Consider the following 20,387-nt stretch of genomic DNA (forward strand, 5'->3'; position numbering starts at 1 on the left):
GGGGGTCTAACAGGAATGAGTTGCCAGACTGGCCGCCAGCAGGACTCAGTGAGTCCACTTACTGGGCTCAGAACAAAGAAAAAGAACCCCCAAACCCCATTAAATCTCCTGGAAGATAAAGTAGGTAGAAATCCTGAAGATATAGAAGAAGGCAGTTCATGAACAAAAATCAAACTGCTCAGAAAATACTACAAAGTCTCAACAGCTAGGATCTCATTTTATTGAGAAGTTTCTGCTTGTCAAAAGAAATCACCAAGAGAGTGAAAACATCACCCATAAATTGGGGGAAAAAAGCACAACTAACAATCACTCTGACAAAAGACTTCCATCTAAATTATATAAAGAATTAAAACATATTCGGCCCCCAAAATTTAAAGACCCAATCCAAAAATGGGCATGTGAGATGAATACATACTTCTCAGAGGAAGAAATACAAGTGAAAAATGAATACATGAAAACAATGTTCCACTGCACTGGTGTTTCAAGAAACAAAAACTATAACAACATTCAAATATGATCTCCCCCTAGAAAGAATAGCTATCATAAAGAAATCAACTAATAACAAATGCTGGAAAGGCTGTAGAGAAAAAAGATCCCTTCTCCGCTACTGGTGAGAATACAGACTATACAACCACTATGAAAATCAGTGTGGAGACTCCTCAAAAATCTGGGACTGGCAATCCCATTCAATGCAGCTATTCCCCTTCTGGGTATTTCCCCAAAAGAACTAGAAACATTACACCATAGTTTTATATGTGCACCCATGTATAAAGCAGCACAAGTCTTGGAAACAACCAAAATGCCCATCACTAAAGGGATGGATGAAAAAGATCTGGTACTTTTTACAATGGAGTACTACTCAGCTATAAAGAAAGACAGACTCAAAGCCTTAATAGGTAAGTTCATGCAACTACTTACTCATAAGTGAAATAAATCAAACCCACATGTGTGCACAACATATTGTGTCCCTAGTATAAGAACCTGAAAGAATGAATAACACCTGAAAGGTGTAATAGATTTAGTTAAACAGAAGGAAACTAAATTTAAGGTTTAAGCAACAATGATGAGAGAAAGGAGAAAAGATAGGAAAAAAGGAAGAATCGAAAAATAAGCAAGTATATATACAAGATGGTTGAGATGATTGTACTCATAATTTCCATTAGTTTTTTAAATAGCATTTAATGTTTAGAATTTTCACCTTGATGAAATCTGTATGCTGGTATCAGTGATCTGCAACTACATCGAGGCCAGCAATGTATAACACAAGACCCATAGTTAAATACCTCTCATCTTGGTCTTCTAAGTATCAATTATTATATTTTTTAAAATAAATTAAGGCAAGAAAATGTCAAGAAAAAAATAAGTAAAATTTCTTGACAGCAAGTGTCAATATTCAATTATTTCCCCAAATAACTATATCTGTTAATCTGAGCAACAGATTTGATGATTAAAAATAGATAACTTGACAACTATTATTAATCAGCTATTCATGTTTTGAAAATCTATAACATATATTGTTGTATGTTACCCTGCTTCTTTTTTTCTAATTGTTTTTTCTTCTGCTTTTACTCTTCCATATTAAATTAAATTAAATTAAGAAAAAAATAATGTTAAGGCTAAACAGAAAGTAAACTAAAAGAGAAAAGAGAAAAAGAAAAAAAATACAAAAGTCAAAATAAAAGTAGAAATTCCAGAGGCATGTGAATAACAGTAATTTAGGATAGAAAAATCATTTAAGAGATGCAGTGTACTTTGTTGGTAAGTATTTTACATGAGTTGTTTTTGATACTGAATTTGACACTGTGTAACGATTCTGATTCTCCAAGCCTTTCTTTACCTGAGTTTTCTAGGCCTGACTTCAACAGCAGCACTCCAGAGACAAATTACTCTAGTCCTTAGGTGTGAACACCTGCAGTTCCACCCACAGACTCTGCTTCCCAGGTTTGTGTTTCACCTTCCCAAGAAGATCTTTGGCTAGGTCTGGGGACTTCAGGTGTGTGCTGCTATCCTAATATGAGTTAAAAAACACAATAAACAATCATTACACCAACTGATTGTCAAAAATGACTTGAAGAATTAGAATAGAATAAATTTTAAATTAAATTAAAAGGAAGATCAGTTGAAGTCAAACAAATTTCCAAGCGCAGAGTGGAACAGAAGTTTTATATCTTAAGAGAGACAGATAAAGATCAGATTGCCCATGGCTGAGTTACATTTTTGAATCTCAGTTCACTGACAACATGCATACAAAGATGAAGAAAAAGGCTGTGATATGAAAGTAAAGCTTGGATAAATTTGGCAGACAGATTTTAAGCAAAGCAAGGAAATATATTCCATTAGTGTGGTAGAAAATCCAAAACCAATTTTCATTAATTTCTAAGTTTACAACTCTATGATGCACTGGCTTACCACTTGCACTATTATACAACAACACACTCTCTGGTATTAACAGCTTGGACAGGAGGATTTCTCTTCTAGTTTCCCTTTAAAAGTGTTGGAGAAGTTGTCAGTGATCTCACAAATCTTTGACTTTCATAGTATTTCTTACTAAGTCACCATGTTTATCAGCGTACTGGGAAATTTATCCTGGCTGAACATTTATCGAGTATCCTTTACTACCTTTAAAATTCATCCCTACAAATTCCTCTAATATCTACATATTCAAGCTAACAATACTATTAAGTCACTTCCCAATGTCTTTGTTTCTCATTTGTATTAGTTGTGTTCTCATTGTTAAAGTAAAACACCTGACAACCACATTTTTTGGAGAGGTTTATTTGGCTTGTGGTTTCACAGGTCTAGGTACATTGTCAGGTGCCTTTCAGGCAGAAACAAGATGGGAGAAGGGAATGGTGGGAGAAATCTGCTCAACCCAGCCAGGAAGCTGAGAAAGAGGAAGGAACCAAGACAGGAATATATCCTTTCAATACAAGATTCATAAGGCCTCCTTTTTCAGTCAAGGCCTCACTTTCTGTGAACCCATTAACTATGAACTGATAAATGGACTAATTCATCATAGATCAATCCACCCATTACCCAATTTTCTTACATATTCCCCAGCTCTGAACACATGGGATGTTGGGGGAAGTATTCAATCTAAAACATAACATCAATTTTCTTGCTTTGTAAAAATGTCTTCTAAGGTTTTTCTTTTGTTTTCTCTTTTTTTGGTTTTTATCTTTGATTTGTTTTTTGTTTATTTGACATACAGTATTCAGTATTTCTTCCATATATAGTTACTTTTCTGCTTCGATTTTAAGCATTGCGGCTCACTAAATAGCTCAGCAGATTAAAGCACCTGCAAGCAGGCGCAGGGGCCTGGAGTTGGATCTCCCTCCTGTCTCACCGGCTCCACCCCCAGAGCACACTGAGAGGACAACTGAGACTAGGCATGGTGGTGCAAGTCTGTAATCCCAGCTCTTGGGAGGATATAAACAGGTCGATCACTACCCGTCCAACCTAGTAGTGAGATCCTGAACATGCTGTAAACCCTTCCTTAAAATACAAAAGAAAAAAGGTCATATTGAGTTATATATCTTATTTCTTTATAAAATTCTTAATGTTTTCCTAATATTGGAGGAATTAGTATAACAATGATTTTTTTTTTTTTTTTTTTTTTTTTTTTTTTTTGTGGAACCGGGGATTGAACTCAGACCCTTGCACTTGACAGGGAAGTGCTTACTCTACTTAGCCTTCTCCCCAGCCCCTGATATTTGTATTTATTATTTATCATCTCAAGAATTCATATCTCTTCCAGGACCCTGGGTCTTCATAAATTTTAACTCATATTTACTAGCAGATCAAATTAAAGCAATTCTGGTCCATAAGTGTTACATCTCAGTAGCTAAGTTCTCAATCCTTATTTCTTCCTTTAAATAGATAATTTTCTGCAAAATTAATAAATGCATGCATGCTAGGCTTTGATTTTCCAGAATGATGTGTTTTCTGTTGTGTCTATCAATGCATTGTTCTTAGAAATGGGGGTAAGTTCTTGTTTATTCATTTAGTTTTTGAAACAGGTCTTGGCCATCTCATCCAGGCTGGACACAAACTCAACTTCAACCTTCTGAGTGCCAAAAGTACAGATGTGCACCACTACCCTAAGGGACATGGGGGACATGGGGGCAAAGTTAAAAGTATCAATTTGAAAAATTTATTTGCAATTATAAATACATTCAACAGTATAACTAATTTTCTTCTGATTTCTTAATTATGGTTTTCATTAAAAAAGCTAGAATTTGCCTTTTGAAATGTTTTATCATTTTCAAATATCAGAAGTAGCATTTTTAACTTAACGAAAGATAAACCTATTTTAAGGTGAAGATTAAAAATGTCGATATATTGAAGAAAGTATCATAATGGGGATTTTTTTTCATTTATGTATTTGATACAGAGTCCCACTCTGCAGCTCTGACTCATCGTGATCCTCCTCTTTTCAGCCTCCCCAGGGCTGGGATTATAGGCGTGTACCACCACACCTGGATTGGCAGTGGGGTCAGAGTGCCTGTGGGTAGGGCCAGCGCAGCATGTGGTGATGAGGATGGAGCTCTGGTCCCTGCCCTTGCCTAAGCAGGTGCTTAGTCTGCTGAGATATCTTGCCTGCTGAGAGAAAATTTATTACCAAGCAACCCACTCAGTATTAATATCAAAGCTTTCCTCATTGCTTATTTTTTTCTTCATCAAGTACCTAATCATTTAATTTGAAAACACAAGTATTTGCATGACAGAGTTATTAAAATGTATGTCTGCTCATGGCGTTTTAGATCAGTTTGAATATATCACTATGCATTACAATAAATACGGTAAAATTCATAAACTGTTTAGTGAAATTCTATATCATTTGTAACTTTTCTGTTTCAATACTACTTCATACTCTCTTTAAAAGTAAAAATTAAAAAAAAAAAAGTTTATAGCTTTTCCATGTGCGGTACTTTTATATCTGACTCCAATCTCCAGGGTCAGCACCCATCCTCTTCTCCTTACTTATTCTCAAAAATGTCTTGCTTTATCTCCCTGATATCATAAAATCTAGTTCATTTTATATTTTAATTTCAATTCTATTCTGTCATGAATTCAGCAGTTGTTTCCTTTATGTCTTCCTTTTGATTCCCAAGAACTTCTTTTGCAAGTCAAAGAGTTTAATGAAGCATTTACTTCCAGACTGACACGCCTTAACTCTAAGGCACAAAAGTTTTTTGTGTTCTTGCTGTCCTAACAGAGATTAAACCCAGGCCCCTGCGCTTGCCAGGGAAATGCTTATTTCACTGAGCCATCTCCCTGGTCCCTGTTCTGTCTATTCACAGTCAGAAAAATGTACATTTATTCATGTATTCATGATTATTATGGCTTTAGAAATATCCCACACAATTTGATGTATTTAGAGGTAGAGCTTTCAGAAGGAGAGTGGACCATAGATGCATTATACTCACCAATATATCAACCTTCTTGTGTTCATATCTATATTTTGTTATGAGTTAGGACTCAGTAGGAGGATGTAGGCTGATGGGAGTTGTGTTTCGCGGGGTAAGTTCCTCTCTCTGAGGAATCTCCTCTCTTCTTGTACTCTAACTATGTTTGGTGGCTGTCATAAATTGCAATGTGTTCCTCTGTCATTTTTGTCTGTCATACCAGTTCTGCCTTGGAGCTAGAGCACACTGCACTGAACTTCTCAACATGCCACTCAAAATAAATCCTTTGTCTTTTAATACGTGTATATTGAGTATTTTGCCAAGCATGGGTAAAATCAACTAATATAGTGATATGTGCATGATTGAGAACTGTTATACAATTTTCAGAATTTCAACAATGACAAAACGTTCATCAGTGCATCACAGAGTGTAATTTTGAGTGCTAGTATATGAATTCTACAACAGAACAAACTTCAAAACTGAGAAAGTCCTTGTACATAGTCATTTATCTCATTACTGTATGTAGAACTACACACAGGCCATAAAGAACATCTTTTATTTAAGATTAGATTAAGCAAACACTCAACACTGTAGATTTAGCACGCGGGTTAGAATGTGCAGGATTCATCTAACAAGTGACATACAGATATTTTACATTTTGGAGGACTTCCAGTATCCCTACTTCCCTAAATTGCATCTGAGGTGGTGGCACTTAATAAGGTATACACAGCATAGTACTTAACTCATGACATCTCCTGGGCAGAAAATACTTTATTAGCTAATCTTGTACTATGAATATAAATTGATTTTTCACTATGGTTAGGAAAATTGGCTCTTCAACTATACTTAAAGATAAAGTTAACTGGGTCCATCTAGCAAATTAGAGTAGGTTTCCTTACATAAATGACAGCATAAATGGGAAAGGGTACTTAAGTATAGTGATCTCTGTCCCTAGGCATCATGTTTATTGATTGCCTTACATTTAGGTCAGGAAGGAAGGTCTTACCTTACAATTTGTAGAGACCTGGAGTTAATCACTTCACTGAAAAGCATTAGATAGCTCCTTTTTGTTTGATAAATGAATTCTTTAAATGTCAGGGTTTGAGAACTACTAGACCTGGATCTTAAAAATTTATTTTTCTTCTATGTTCCTTGTTTATGAATCATACTTTATTTGATCCATAAATACAAATAGTTTTGGTTCTTCCTATAGTAGCTGACATTACTGATCGTACTGAATGCTTAGACTATGTCATTGGCAGTCTTGAGAGAAAGATAAAAGTGATTCACTTGGTCAAAAATGTTCCAGTAAATGAAGACAGAAATAAAGGGAAAGGAAGAAGCAGAGAGGGATAGGTAAAGGAAGAGGGTGAACAGAGAGAAAGAAATATTAAATGTACATAGTTAAAAGTCTGTAATCCAGTCTTAATAGCAATGGGTCTTCATGAAAGGGGAAACTTCCTGTAGATTTACAGAGAAAATTTTATAGAGGGCATTTGACTTGAGTTCAGTATTTAAGGATGTATTGCTTCTACATAACTAAAAAGAAATAACAGAGCTTTAAGTTCAATACATAAATTTTCAAATAAAAATTTAAATAAACTTTCTTAGGTAAAATAAAACAATAATGAATATTTTCTGATAGTGATGTAGAAGCAGTCTAAGTGAGGGTACAACTTGGCTTTGCTATTATTTGAATGTAATATATCATATTCTATCTAAAACTATATTTTAATTAAAATTAAAGCTATAATCTAATTAAGATTTAATTAAGGTTAATTTATAGTTTCATGTAGAATGAGAAAAGTCTAGAATATTATTGCATTGAAAAGCTTGAGACAAAGCAATTCATATGAAAACACATTGAAAAACCATACTGAGTGGCTGTTTCACTGAGCTATTTTTAAGTTATAATGTTAATAATTTTTAAGGAAATTAGCATTAAAAAAGAAATATAAGTAACTGAACATATGAAAAATAATAAAAGAAAGATTGATTTCATATAAACCATACCAAATGGCAAAACCTGTGGCAATCTTAAAACTTCTTAAATCTCGACCCTTATTCCTATTTCTTGAGGAACTATTAATATCAGTCTGTACTTCCCGGGAAGATAAATAAGTGATGGAGAAGGTAGAATTTAAAGGGGACTCTGGTGTTATATAAAAAACAAACTGGCCCTTTCTCAAGGGAAACAGTAGAAGGCTATAAAAATTCTTTATCATTCTTTCCATATTAGAAGAAGTGCTATGTTGGAAATGGCCATTCGTATTTTCATAGGATTAGGATGAGTTTCAACCTTCAGACAGGTTTGCAAACTCACCACTCTTTGCCCACAATAACAAGGACAATCTCAAACCATCTGTATTATTAAAACTTGTACAGAGGACAGGGGCATACCCTGGAGAGGACTGACGTTTAAACTTTACATATAGCCACCATATAAAAGATTTAAGCACATGTTGATTGTAAGTGATCCCTTTACAGGTTAGATTAAAGTTTTTCTTACCTGTTCAGAAAAAACTCAGAGATAATAACTTCTTAAAGAAATCATCTCCAGTTGGGGCTAAACTATTACATCCAGAGTGAAAACTTTGTTTTAGCTCTCAAATAACTCAGGAGGTAACCAAGGAGATAGAAGTAAAGCATAGTATCTATTCCACCTATTGGTCCAAGGTTTCTGGGAAGGGAGAAAGAGCCAAGCAGACCTAAAGCAAGCTCTGACAAAATTTTTCCAAGACAGGTTTGAGTCCTGTTTTTGATTATTGCCAATATCACTCATGAGGTTTCATACCATGCTGGACTAATTGTGAGCCCACTTGAGGTGTTATATGAGAGGTCATTTCCATTCTCTAATATGACAGTAGACCCTGAGACCATGAAACTTTTACATATATTATTAATTTGAACTAAGAACAAGTTATCCAAATGGATGGGCACAGGTTCCTACCAGCTCCCACCACAGGGGGCACCAGCAAGTGAGCACCCTGGCTACCAAGCACTAATAAAACTTGAAGTGCAGGGACTCCTGCGGACAAAGCCAAGATGGAAGAGCTCATTTTGCGTGATCCATGCCACACCCACTGTAGTAAATGTGCCAGAGAGGTAATGATTTGTCTTCCTTAAATAAAGCCAGTTTAAATCCAGTTTCATTGAAACTACCTAGAAAACAAAAAGGAAAGAACATCCGAAAGGAAATCGCTGCTCCTGTGAACATCTGGAAGACTTGAGATTTCTCTTCAAAAAGCAAATCTCCAATGCAGCTAAACATAAATAAAGGAAATCACGCGAAGGCCATGGCTCGCTGTCTCTTGACAATTTATCTGATATACTTCTCTGATATGCATTCCCCACCTCTCACAACATGGGAGGAAATCTTAACCTTCTCTTCATATTTAAACTGGTATTTTTTCTCCCAGTAAATAGCACAATGGTCACTAATTCTTTTCTCATCATCTTTAACAACTTTTTTCTTCAGTCCAGCCAGTGAACCACAACACCTCAAGATAGTGGGAGAGCACATGATCCTCAGAGAGCTTACTACAGTCCCTTCCAGCCTACAAAAGTAAGAGAAAATAGAGTCCTCTGGTCCAAGGAGGCTCCATATAGAATTGTGAAGATGTGTATCTCGCGGGGGGAAGTGATAGTGTTCTGGATAATCCTTTGAAGAAACCCACCATGTGGATAATTTCTGACTTTAGTCTCCATAACTCTTAGCCACTTCTGATGGGTGAGCCACTTTCTTTGCGCTCTTTTTAATGGCAACTCCTGTAAAATAATACAGGTACTAAAAAGCACAATAAATAAAACCTCACTTTTCCTTAAAATTTACATCTATTTTATTCCAGAGCATTGTCTTGGGCTTGTAAAGGCTGTCTCTTCCCTCTGTCTGTGAGCACATTTGCTTTTTATGATGTATGTCGATTCATGTCTAAATGTGCCCTCTTTATAAGGGCGATAGCCAACTGACCTTATTTTAATTTGATTAATGACTTCATTTTAACATCTGGGATACTGGAATAAACTCCAACAAATCTTTATTTGAGGGAAGAGGGTAACAGAAGTCAATACACTTATCATTTCTTTTGCCTAAGTACAATATATCTAAAATAATGAAATCTTTCTTTCTTTCTTTCTTTCTTTCTTTCTTTCTTTCTTTCTTTCTTTTTTTTCTTTCATGTGCAATAAAACTGAACTCCACAGGAAATGTAGTTTATCTACATTAATGCACTGTTGTGGCCACACAAGCACATGTACACACACACACACACACACACACACACATTTATAACTCATACCCTTATTTTGACTAAGAAAAGACTTGTCAAGAAAGCCTAGTTTCTGAGAAAATAAGGTACATCATCTAGTGAAATTAATCCTATTCAATTCAAAGTACTACAGAAATGGGCATTGCATTAGAGCAAGACAGGTTAAGATATTTTGATGGAAAGATTACAGTTTTAGAAATTATATTTAAAAATTATCCTACAAAATATGAAAACCTTATGATTTATTACTCTTAATGATTTTTAAAGATTTTCCCATGAGGAACTAGACACTTATATAAAACAGAATTATTAGAAATATAAAACGGTATTATATCTGATCTAGTCAATATATTCACATCATGTGTTAAACAATTTTGATAACATTATTTCAAAAGTATTTTAGGCAAAGTCAATTTAGAATTAATTCATGATTTTGACTCACAAATAAAAACTAAAAGAGCTCTATTTTTCAAAGGTAATAAATGAATATCTATATAAATAAAGCTAGAGTTGTTTTATTTGGAAGCATTTTGTAACAACACAGTTTTGGGCAAAATTGTTATATGCACAAACTAAAAAAAGGTTTCTAATTTTTCATTTGCATGCGCTCATCTATATATTTTTTCAAGAATTATACAGTATTTATCCAAGTGTGTTGGAGCATGCTTGTAATCCCAGAGCACAAGAGATGTAGACAGGAGGATTTGTGTGAGTTTAAGGCCAGCCCAGACTCAGTAATGAGGAAAAGGCTAGGCTGAACTATACAGCAAGATCTTATGTCAAGAAAAGTACAATTTTTATTTCCTTTTAACTTTTATAATATTTGTATTTAAATTATAAGAGTTTTAAATTATACAACCTAAAATATTGATGCCATTTATCAAAATAAATGTCAAAAGTATATTTTAATTTTAATTTAACTTTGCATAAACTCAATTTTTCTTCTTTCCATGGATCAGCAAATATATTGTTAGTTTCTCTAAGTTCCTAAATACAGCCCAGACCTGCAAACTCCAGGAACAGTTGGACTGCAAACATCACACTTTAATCTTGAACCATCGAGTCCACCTTTGAGTACATTATCAACCTTAACCTCAGTACCATGTAGGAAGAACATGGGGTCGTCCAACCAGGGTTCAATAGGGCCAGGTTGTGTTTCTGAGTCTTTACATATAGTCAAAGCTACAGTCTTTTCTTTTAGCCTCAAATCCAAGAAGCTGTTTCCTACTGTGCTTTAATAGTTATGCACTGAGAAGAAAATCTTTCTTAACAATGACTGTATATTTGCCTCTCTGTGAACTTGCCTGGCCTGTGCCACTCTTGTGTCCTTTAGAAGGTGGACTCTCTCTCTCCTCCACAGCATCCTTTCAGGCTCTGTACTGAGACAAGACAAATTCCTGGGAGTACAATGCTTGAAAGGATTACTACAAATGGATCTATGTGGACTCCTCTCATGGTACTGTCTCCTGAAGAGGGTACCTTAGAAGGGAATGTCATGGGACCACAAAGAAATTTTATAATCATATAGTTAATGCTAAAGAGCACAGTGAGGTCTATATTAAACAATTATGAAATTAAATATGAAAAAATATATATTTCAGCATGATATGGTTTGACTATTGCTTTACCCACATATATTAATTCTGATTGCTCCAAGTTGACAATAATAACTGATAATGCTTAAGGCTTAATATTTTATAGATTTAAAGAGATTAAAATGATTTGCCTTTCCTTCAGCTTATTCTCTTGTCTCTTTTAATTTGTAGTTTCTAATTGTGAGAGGCATTATGTGCACATTTTATTTAGCATGCATGTATATTTCTTATTCTATTAGTTTTACATTTCATTTGTTCCTCTCTCCATTGATTTGTTTTATTGTTGTTAGTTTGAATCACATAATTATGTAGATGTTTTGTAATTGCAGATGAGGCACATGTTCTTCTAGCCTATGATTTATTCATTTATCTGTGTTGTTTTTTGCTTTTGTTTTACAAAATTATTTTAATTGCAATATAATCACACCATTCTTTTATTTTATCACATGCTTTTGTATCTGTCAAAGAACAATTATTTCTAATGATGTAATAGTTCATTTTTTATCATAAATAAGTGTTTTTGGTAGAATATTTTCTAATTCTATTCAAATATTCTGATTACTTCCAGCTCTACTCAGACAATGTGACATTTTATATTACTTGATGTCTTCATGGTAAACTATTCATGTTCCTAAGACAAATTCTCTGAGTCACAATTTTTATATTACTAAAAATCTCATTTAAAACTGATATACTATTGCCAAATTAATGCTTAAAAGGTAACCTTATAGTTATTTGATGTACTATCTTGCTTCTAAATATTGCTTCTCTCTCTCTCTCTCTCTCTCTCTCTATATATATATATATATATATATATAGCTATATATTGCTTTTATATATTGCTTCTATATATGTTGTATTCAGTTTACAGAACTTTGGGATTATCAGTTGTCCTTCTGTTCTCTTTCCACCTCACTTTTAAGTGTACTTAAAAGCCTATATACAGGGGCCAGGGAGACGGCTCAGTGGAATAAGCACTTCCCTGGCAAGCACAAAGGCCAGAGTTTAATCCCCGCTTTTGAAAAAAAAAAAAGTCTATATTCGAAGTAATTCAGATGATTGACTTAACTATGTTCCAACTTGAGTGGGCCACGTAACTTTTCCTTTCTTTCTTTTTCTTTTCTCTCTTTCTTTTTCTTTCTTTCTTTCTTTCTTTCTTTCTTTCTTTCTTTCTTTCTTTCTTTCTATTTTTAGTGTGTCTACGAAGGTGTTTTCAGAAGAGATTAACATTTGGTTTGATGAATCCAGTGAAGCAGATAGCCTTTTCCACTGGGACAATATCCAATTTATTAATGACTTAAATAAAACTAAAAGATGGAAGAAAATTGGCTTCATCTCTGTCTGCCTTTGTCTCTTTTTCTCTGTCTTTCTCTCTCTTTCTCAGTAGTAGTACTTTGATCTTAAAGTAGAATCCATTCAATGAGCTCTCTATGTCCCAGACCTACAAACTATACTAGTGGAGTCCTTACAATGTCTACAGTTTGGTTTTTGAAAACCATGAAATTTCTCTACCTTTATAAGCATGTTGCTCAATACATTATACCACATTTTTCCAAAAATAAAACTGGGACTTCTATTATATTTTGCTCCAAATATGATACAATAGGGAATTTACTCACTTATTCCTGTACAAACATCTACACTAATTCATTAGCGACATGTGTTCAAGTATAGTCACGTCATCTTCTTTTGGAGCACTGTCATACAACCCCAATTTCTGGACTGATCTGTTTTCTGTAGAATCACTAGCCCCAATCTCTTATGTCCAGCAAGAGAGCTTTCTTCTAATGAGCCTTTCTTGTCCCTTTGTCTGCTTGCTACTCACTGGCAACACAGCTGCCAGGGATTTTACCAGGAATACTTCTCGCAAGACACAGACTCTTGCTGGTGAGGCTTCACAAAGTTTCCATCACATTAAATTTTAACTGAAGATTTATGAGACAGGAGTGGCAACAAAATGGTAGCAGTTAAGAACGATGGTTCAGGGAAGGGATATAGCTCAGGAGCATAAGTGCCTGCCTGGCAAGCACAAAATCCTGAGTTTGATCACTGGTATAGAGGAGAAAAAAAATGATGGTCCACACAAAAGTGCTGATTTCCTATCATCTTGTTTAGTGAAATTTTACATGTTCCTAATTTTTTAGAATTATTTATATTCTCTTTATAAAAAGGTGATAAGAATTGCAAGACACAAAATTGACAAAATGTTTATTTCGTATGAGTGCATTAACTACCTGTTGCAACACATGACATATTCAATTATGAATATTTAGATTAGACACAACCACATCCACTCATTATCAGGCAAACATAGTATCCATGCAGTGTTTGCATTCCCATTGTCAACAGCAATATATCTAGAGTTCGTTTTTTTACAAAGGTGCTCACATCTCTTCCACAGGCAGCCACTTGGGTATTTACAAATACTTAATTATAACTTATAATATCATTAATCTTAAGAATTGATATCAGTATTATTTACTTAAATGATACATTAGCATCACTATTTTATATTTCAATATAACTGGCATCTGTCAAAACAGAGCTATCGAATACATCTGTCTGGCTAATGATCTTAATTGGGGACAGAGTTTAAATTAGAAGAATTCTAAAAAAATGAGCTTAGGGCTTATTTTCCAGTTAAGACTTATTTACAGGGGGATACATCATAAGTTTAGATAGCTAGAAGATTTGACTAATTGATAGAGATGTAAATATATACACATATTCACAGACACATAGATAGATTGGTAGAAACATTTTGGCTGATTTTGTCTTTCGGTAACCTTTATTAATCTGAGGTCTATAGTGTTGCTATTGTTATTCTTGCACATATGTGTGTACGTATGTGTACAGTATTAGGAGATTGAACACAAGGCTTTGCATTGAGTTACGTCTCTACTGCTATTTTTATATATATTTTTAGGCTGAAAAAGGGTTTTGTTAAGTCACTAATTGATCCAGGGTGGGTTTTAACTTGAAGTCCTCTTGCCTCAGTTTCCTAAAGTACCATGTACCATCAAACCATATGTGTACAGTATTAGAAGATTGAGCACAAGGCTTTGCATTGAGTTACGTCTCTACTCCTCTTTTTATATATATATATTTTAGGCTGAAACAGGGTTTTGTTAAGTCACTAATTGATCCAGGAAGGGCTTTAACTTGAAGTCCTCCTGCCTCAGCTTCCTAAAGTACCATGCACCATCAAACCAAGCGGTAGCCTAGAGTCTTGAATGGGCGATTTTTGTGGAAAACCAGCTGGAGTAAATTGTACTAACAAAATGTTGGAGGTGTATTAGTCAACGATTTTTCTATTACAAATGATAATGATTGCAAACTATGTGAAAAGTGCATCTTGTTTAGCCAATATAACTTGGCACAAGGATTCTTGGTACCAGTCAGCCTTATCCAGAAGTTGAAACTATGAGAGTTCCATTTCCTTCTCTGGATTCTGATTGTCTAACACTCACTATTATTGAATTCACCATACACTGAAAATATAGCTGATTGGAGTCCCTGTATTTAATTTATCTTTCTTGAGCAAATGTGATTCACAGAGAATATTTTTGTGCAGATTCATAGTCGTTTGCTTTTGATCAGATGACAGTCAGTGAACTAAAGATTTATCCAAGTGAATATTGTAATTAATTACCATTAATTACTACTGGAGGGTAAAGTGAGTGTTAACATATTCATGTTCAGACACATGGAGTAAGAAATAATTTCCAAAGGAACTAAAATAGGTCATAGGGGAAAATATTTTGGTAAAATTGTTTCCTATAGAAAATATATGAAAGGTGTAGTAATGTGTCAGGTAGAAGTGGCAACATTTCCAGTTGTATTTGTGAAGCCACTAACAGGAATCTTGATAAATCATAAGCATTGACTAAAACATTAATTCTTGTAATTTATTTTTGTCAGAGGACTCAGTATATATGTGCATACACTCACATCACTACTGTCATGAGTATTCAGAAGAAGCAGCTCAAATAAATGTTAAAACTAAAAGATGTCAGGACTCATGAAAACACCTATAGCTATTTTAGCAAAGGCATAATATAAAATGTAACAAGAAGGAGTGCTGGGGAAACAGTTTATAAATTCCAGGAATTGCAAAACCAGAACATGATATAGCACATGAATTTAAATGGTTTTAATAATATTCCATAAATAAAACTGTTAATGCATTGTGGTGGCTGTTTTCTTCTGATTCTGTTACTGATTTTGTCATTTTACTTTAAAAGAAAAGAGTAATATGATAACATCCATTGTTAAATATAAATTGGCAGCTAATTGGAAAAAGAAAAGGCAGAGAAGCATGCTAAAATTTAACTATAATGTTAGATCACAGCTAGTTTATTTTTTTAATGTAGTCTTAATGGAGATTAAGAAAAGGAGAAAATTGTGAAAATCTTTAGACAATGAAACTTGTGCACTATTCAGTATGTTTATGAGAAACAGAGGAGTTAAAGGAATAATGGATTACTACTGAAATTTTTATCTAAAAAAGTGATATTCTGAAGTTAGACAAACTATGATGAAACTGAAAAAGAAAATTTCTGGTGCAATGTTTGCCAGAGATACATAGAACACAACTCAAGCCAGTCCATTGGAGATGAGTTTGTTGGCAGTGGAAGTGTTGTCAATGGAAATGAAATAAAAAGTTTGGCCGAAACGCATATGTGTGAACCAGAATTTACTGGCAATGAATATAAATGGAGTCACCACTCTTTTTGAAATATTCTACAAAAAAAATGCATTTAGAAACAACACTTCCATAAGATCAGGCTCTAGAAGATGCAGAAATGGAAGCATGCCCTGCACAAGTGCCAGAGAGGAGTAGTAACCATACCACAAACATAAACATAACCTTGATTTTTAAAAAGTACCATCCAAAAATATTAAACTCAACAGGTAAAAGGTTGACAAGGAAAGGAAAGTTGACATTATCTCAAATTAACATTCTACACATTATTTAGTAATTAAAGAATTGAAAAAAGATATGTAACAATAGAAATATTGCAGTTGCCAGCTTAAACAAGTGATAAACCCTAATATGAAAAGTAGTGGCAAACAAAACATTCTTTTTTTTCTCAAGAATAAGAGCATTTTGCATTACCTTGATTTACTGCCATTGTCATAAAGAGTATACATAATCTGCCTACAGCTCTGTCTTTAATATAACAATGAGAATATAACCAAATCAGTGGGAGTGACTTTCTACAAACAAGACAACTGACCAGGACCCTTTAACACTGAATTCCATGAAAGATACAGAATCATAGAACTATCTTAGATTAAAAAGAAAGTCACAGAAGAAATATACTCTAGAACTTTATTTGTAACCTTGAAATAGATTAAGAAGATATTTTGTGAAAATTTAGAGATAGATTTTTCAAAATGTACTGATTTTCTTTCTGTTTTTTTTTTTTTTTTTTTTTTTTTTTAAAGTCTCACCATACAGATCAGATTCATGGTGATCATCCTGTTTTCAGGCTCTCAAACGCTGGGATTATGCGCCACCATATCCAGTCACAATTTCCCTCTCAGTATGCCCAGGGGACAGGGCCAGTATGGCATGCCTGGGATAGAATAAAATGTACTGATTTTCATTAACCAGTGCTAAGTAAATTGCTTAACTATAAATGAGAACGTAATTTAAAATTAAAATTATAAGCCTGAGAGATAACTCAGTAGCGGGCCAGTTAGATAGCTCAGCAAACTGAGCTTCTGCTTAGGCAAGTGCAGGGATCAGTGTTTGATCCCCAGAACCACGTGCAGCGCTGGCCCCGCCCCTGGAGGCACTAAGCTGGCCACTGAATCAGGCCTTGGTGGCGCATGCCTGTAATTCCAGCAATGAGGAGGATAAAAACAGGAGGATCACGAGGAGTTCAAGCAGCGTAGTGAGACCCTGTACCAAATACATAAATAAGAGTAAAAATAAAGGTAAAATAAAAAATAATGCAGTAGCATAAACACCTGCCTGGCATGTGCAAGGTCCTGAGTTCAACCTCCAGCAAAAAATAAATCATAATAATATTATCACTAATATCAATAATCATTAATATACCTTGAATTTCTTTAGGAATAAAAATTGTATCTTTATTATTGATTTAGAAGCAAGAGAAATGATATTTAACAGATAAAGAGAGATGAGATAAATATGACACAATATTAATGATTCACAAATTCAGGTAAAGGGTGTGCTGGTTTACATGGCAGTACTCTTGAACTCTGTGTAGTTTAAAACATTTGAAAATGAAATAAAGCTGTTGGCTGAACAACATGTTTTGCATATGTAAATTGGCAAAGTAAGGTTTTACAAGAATCTATTCTGAAACATATTGATAACATAATGTCAGACTTGGCAATGCTATATTTAAAGATAATCAAATTATTCTAAAACAAGTAATTGCATCTCTTGTTGTTCTGAAAAGTAAAGCATCACACTTTCTGACATACTGTCTTCTTTAAACTATATAACACTAAAATATTTGCTCACTATTTTATTTTTTTATATTTTTATTTCTAGTCATATAAATCTTAAAATTATTAATTAATTTCAAATGTTCATAATTCTAACCAAAGAACAAATATCTCATCTAATTTATAAACATTGTTAGTAAACTTTTACATGGCAGGCAAAATTAGAAACTTAAAATTTACCTAGCTAGTCTGTTAAAATAAGACATTTTTGCTTATGATTTTATGCACTGACATTGTGTGGTACAGTGGTGTGTGCCAGTGATCTCCACACTCTGGAAGTGTAAGACAGGAGCATCATACCTAGCCTTGAGCAACTTCGTCAGCATCTGTCTCGAAATGAAGGAAAGGGCTGAGTATGTGTCTCAGTGTGAGTCGCTGGCACTACAACAACAAAAAGTACTCATGTCATTTTAATTCTATTTCTCATTATAGTGTAAATTAAGCAGTGATGAATGAAAGCTATTTCATGGAATATTTGATTACTTTTTTCTAAGGAAATTAGTTGGTTTATGTGGCAAATTTATACTAGGGTTTATACCCCATTGAGAAAACATTGCAACATCAATTCTACAATTAGACAAAGACATGGAAAACATAAAACATTCTTCCAAAAATTTTGTATTTCTTAATTACATTTTCTCCATATGTACTTAAATATCATACTGAGTTGGTTGACAATTTAGCTTTACAATTACGGGTTTTAAAATGACATCCAGTTAGCACTCAAGTTCCAAGTGGGTAAAGAGCAAATGAGAAATAAATGAATGTTCGCATTTTTAGGTCGTCATGATAATTCTATTCCAATTGCCATACAAATAGCAGAAGTTAAACTCATGCTAAAATTTGAGTGGGGGATGTTAAATATCATCTGAAAAATAAATTATACTTAAATGCTTCTTCATAAGACTCCATCTCTCCTTTCTCTCTCTTGCTCAGAATCTATGCTAGTAGGTTACTACATAGAACCTAAAGAAATCTAACTTTTGCTGTACAGTGAATTTTTCATATTTCAATATGCCACACAAAATCCAAGTACATGTTTCTCAGACATCTCAAGTGTCTGTTGCATTTATAGTTTGATACCTTTCTAACCTACTTTAAAATGTACACATGAGATAACCTCAACACTTTTATGCCATTTAGTGTCTCCTGTTCTCTCAAATTTCAAAAATAGGAAAAGCAATTTGATAAATTATACTTCTACCATCTTTTATTTCTTCTTGATGCACTTTCAGAAAAACTTCTATTTATTGTATGTTCCAAGAAACACTTGTTTTGAAATTCTTGTGAGATATACAGTCATTTAAACCATGATATAAAAATATCAAACTCTGGAAGCTGGCAATACAGCTTAACTTAAACAGGTTGATTTCTATCTGTGGAGAATTAAATGAATAAGCATACTGACGGGAATTCAAGATCTATGCCAATGTCCAGACCATGAAATTCTTATAAAACCACACTAAAGCGTATATTCCCTTTTATATTATCAGGGAGGTAATATACCTCTATGACACAGGGAAAAATAAACTTTCTGAAAACTCAATTCATGAAGACCGATTAAAATACATGACAACACTGAAAAACACCTGAATAAAACCATAGGGTAACAATGGTCATGTAATAATTGTGCATCTCATTAAGGAATAACTGGCAGCTAAGCTATGAATTACTGAGAATAAATTTTAGTAAGCAGAGGACCAAATATTTGCAATGTCAAATTTGAGATATTGAGGAGAAAAGTGAGTGGACTAGAAGAAGGAATAAATGAGCAATTGCTGGAGGTAGAAGTAAGCAGAATACCAACAGCACTGCATCTCTTCCTAAAGATAATGCTGTTCTGGTATACAACAATATATACCTCGGTTCACTAACTTAATTTTTTCTATGATGTTGGAAAAGACAGCCATGTTCCCCTTTGTGTGGGAAAGAGGTTCATGACTGTGTTTGCAAACAGAAACAACATTTTGCCGATTTCTTCCACTTGTGAGCCCAACTGGTTGCAGATGAAAGCCTTTCTGAACAGAGGTACCACTGTATTGGAAATTGAGGTTTTCTATGAAGTGTAGCTAGGCTCTGAATGGTGACAATAGGAAAGCTTGCTTTGTATAAAAAGAGTTGGTTTTATAACTTTTGGCTCTAAACTAGTGTATTATGGGGATAAATAACTTAATTATCTTAATAGACCTAGGAAAAGTATGATGTTATGAGAAAAAAATAATATCAGCAAACAGCATAAAATGAAGGAATGATGGGTAAACAAAGAACAAATGAAAATCGAATAATACAAAGTACAGTATTCTGGAAAGAAGACATTATTCAATCATTTCCAAAATCATGTAAATATATGGAAATATGAAAACTAATCTACCCTTGAAAATTAAACATATAAAACTAATTATATCTGAAGTTGATACAATCTATGAGATGAAACTATGTTAATTTTATACTTTCAAATCTTAGGCACTGTAGAGTAGAGTTCCAATTGTATTTCAATTCATTGTAATATTATTCCTTTCTATTGTTGTTGAACATGATATATTGTTTCTTAAAATTTAACAAAATATTTTGGTAGATTTGTATAATATGTAACATTGTTATTAATATTATTTCTGATATTTGAAAATATT

Source organism: Octodon degus, unplaced genomic scaffold, assembly GCF_000260255.1.
Source record: "Octodon degus isolate 3935 unplaced genomic scaffold, OctDeg1.0 scaffold00106, whole genome shotgun sequence".
NCBI lineage: Eukaryota > Metazoa > Chordata > Mammalia > Rodentia > Octodontidae > Octodon > Octodon degus.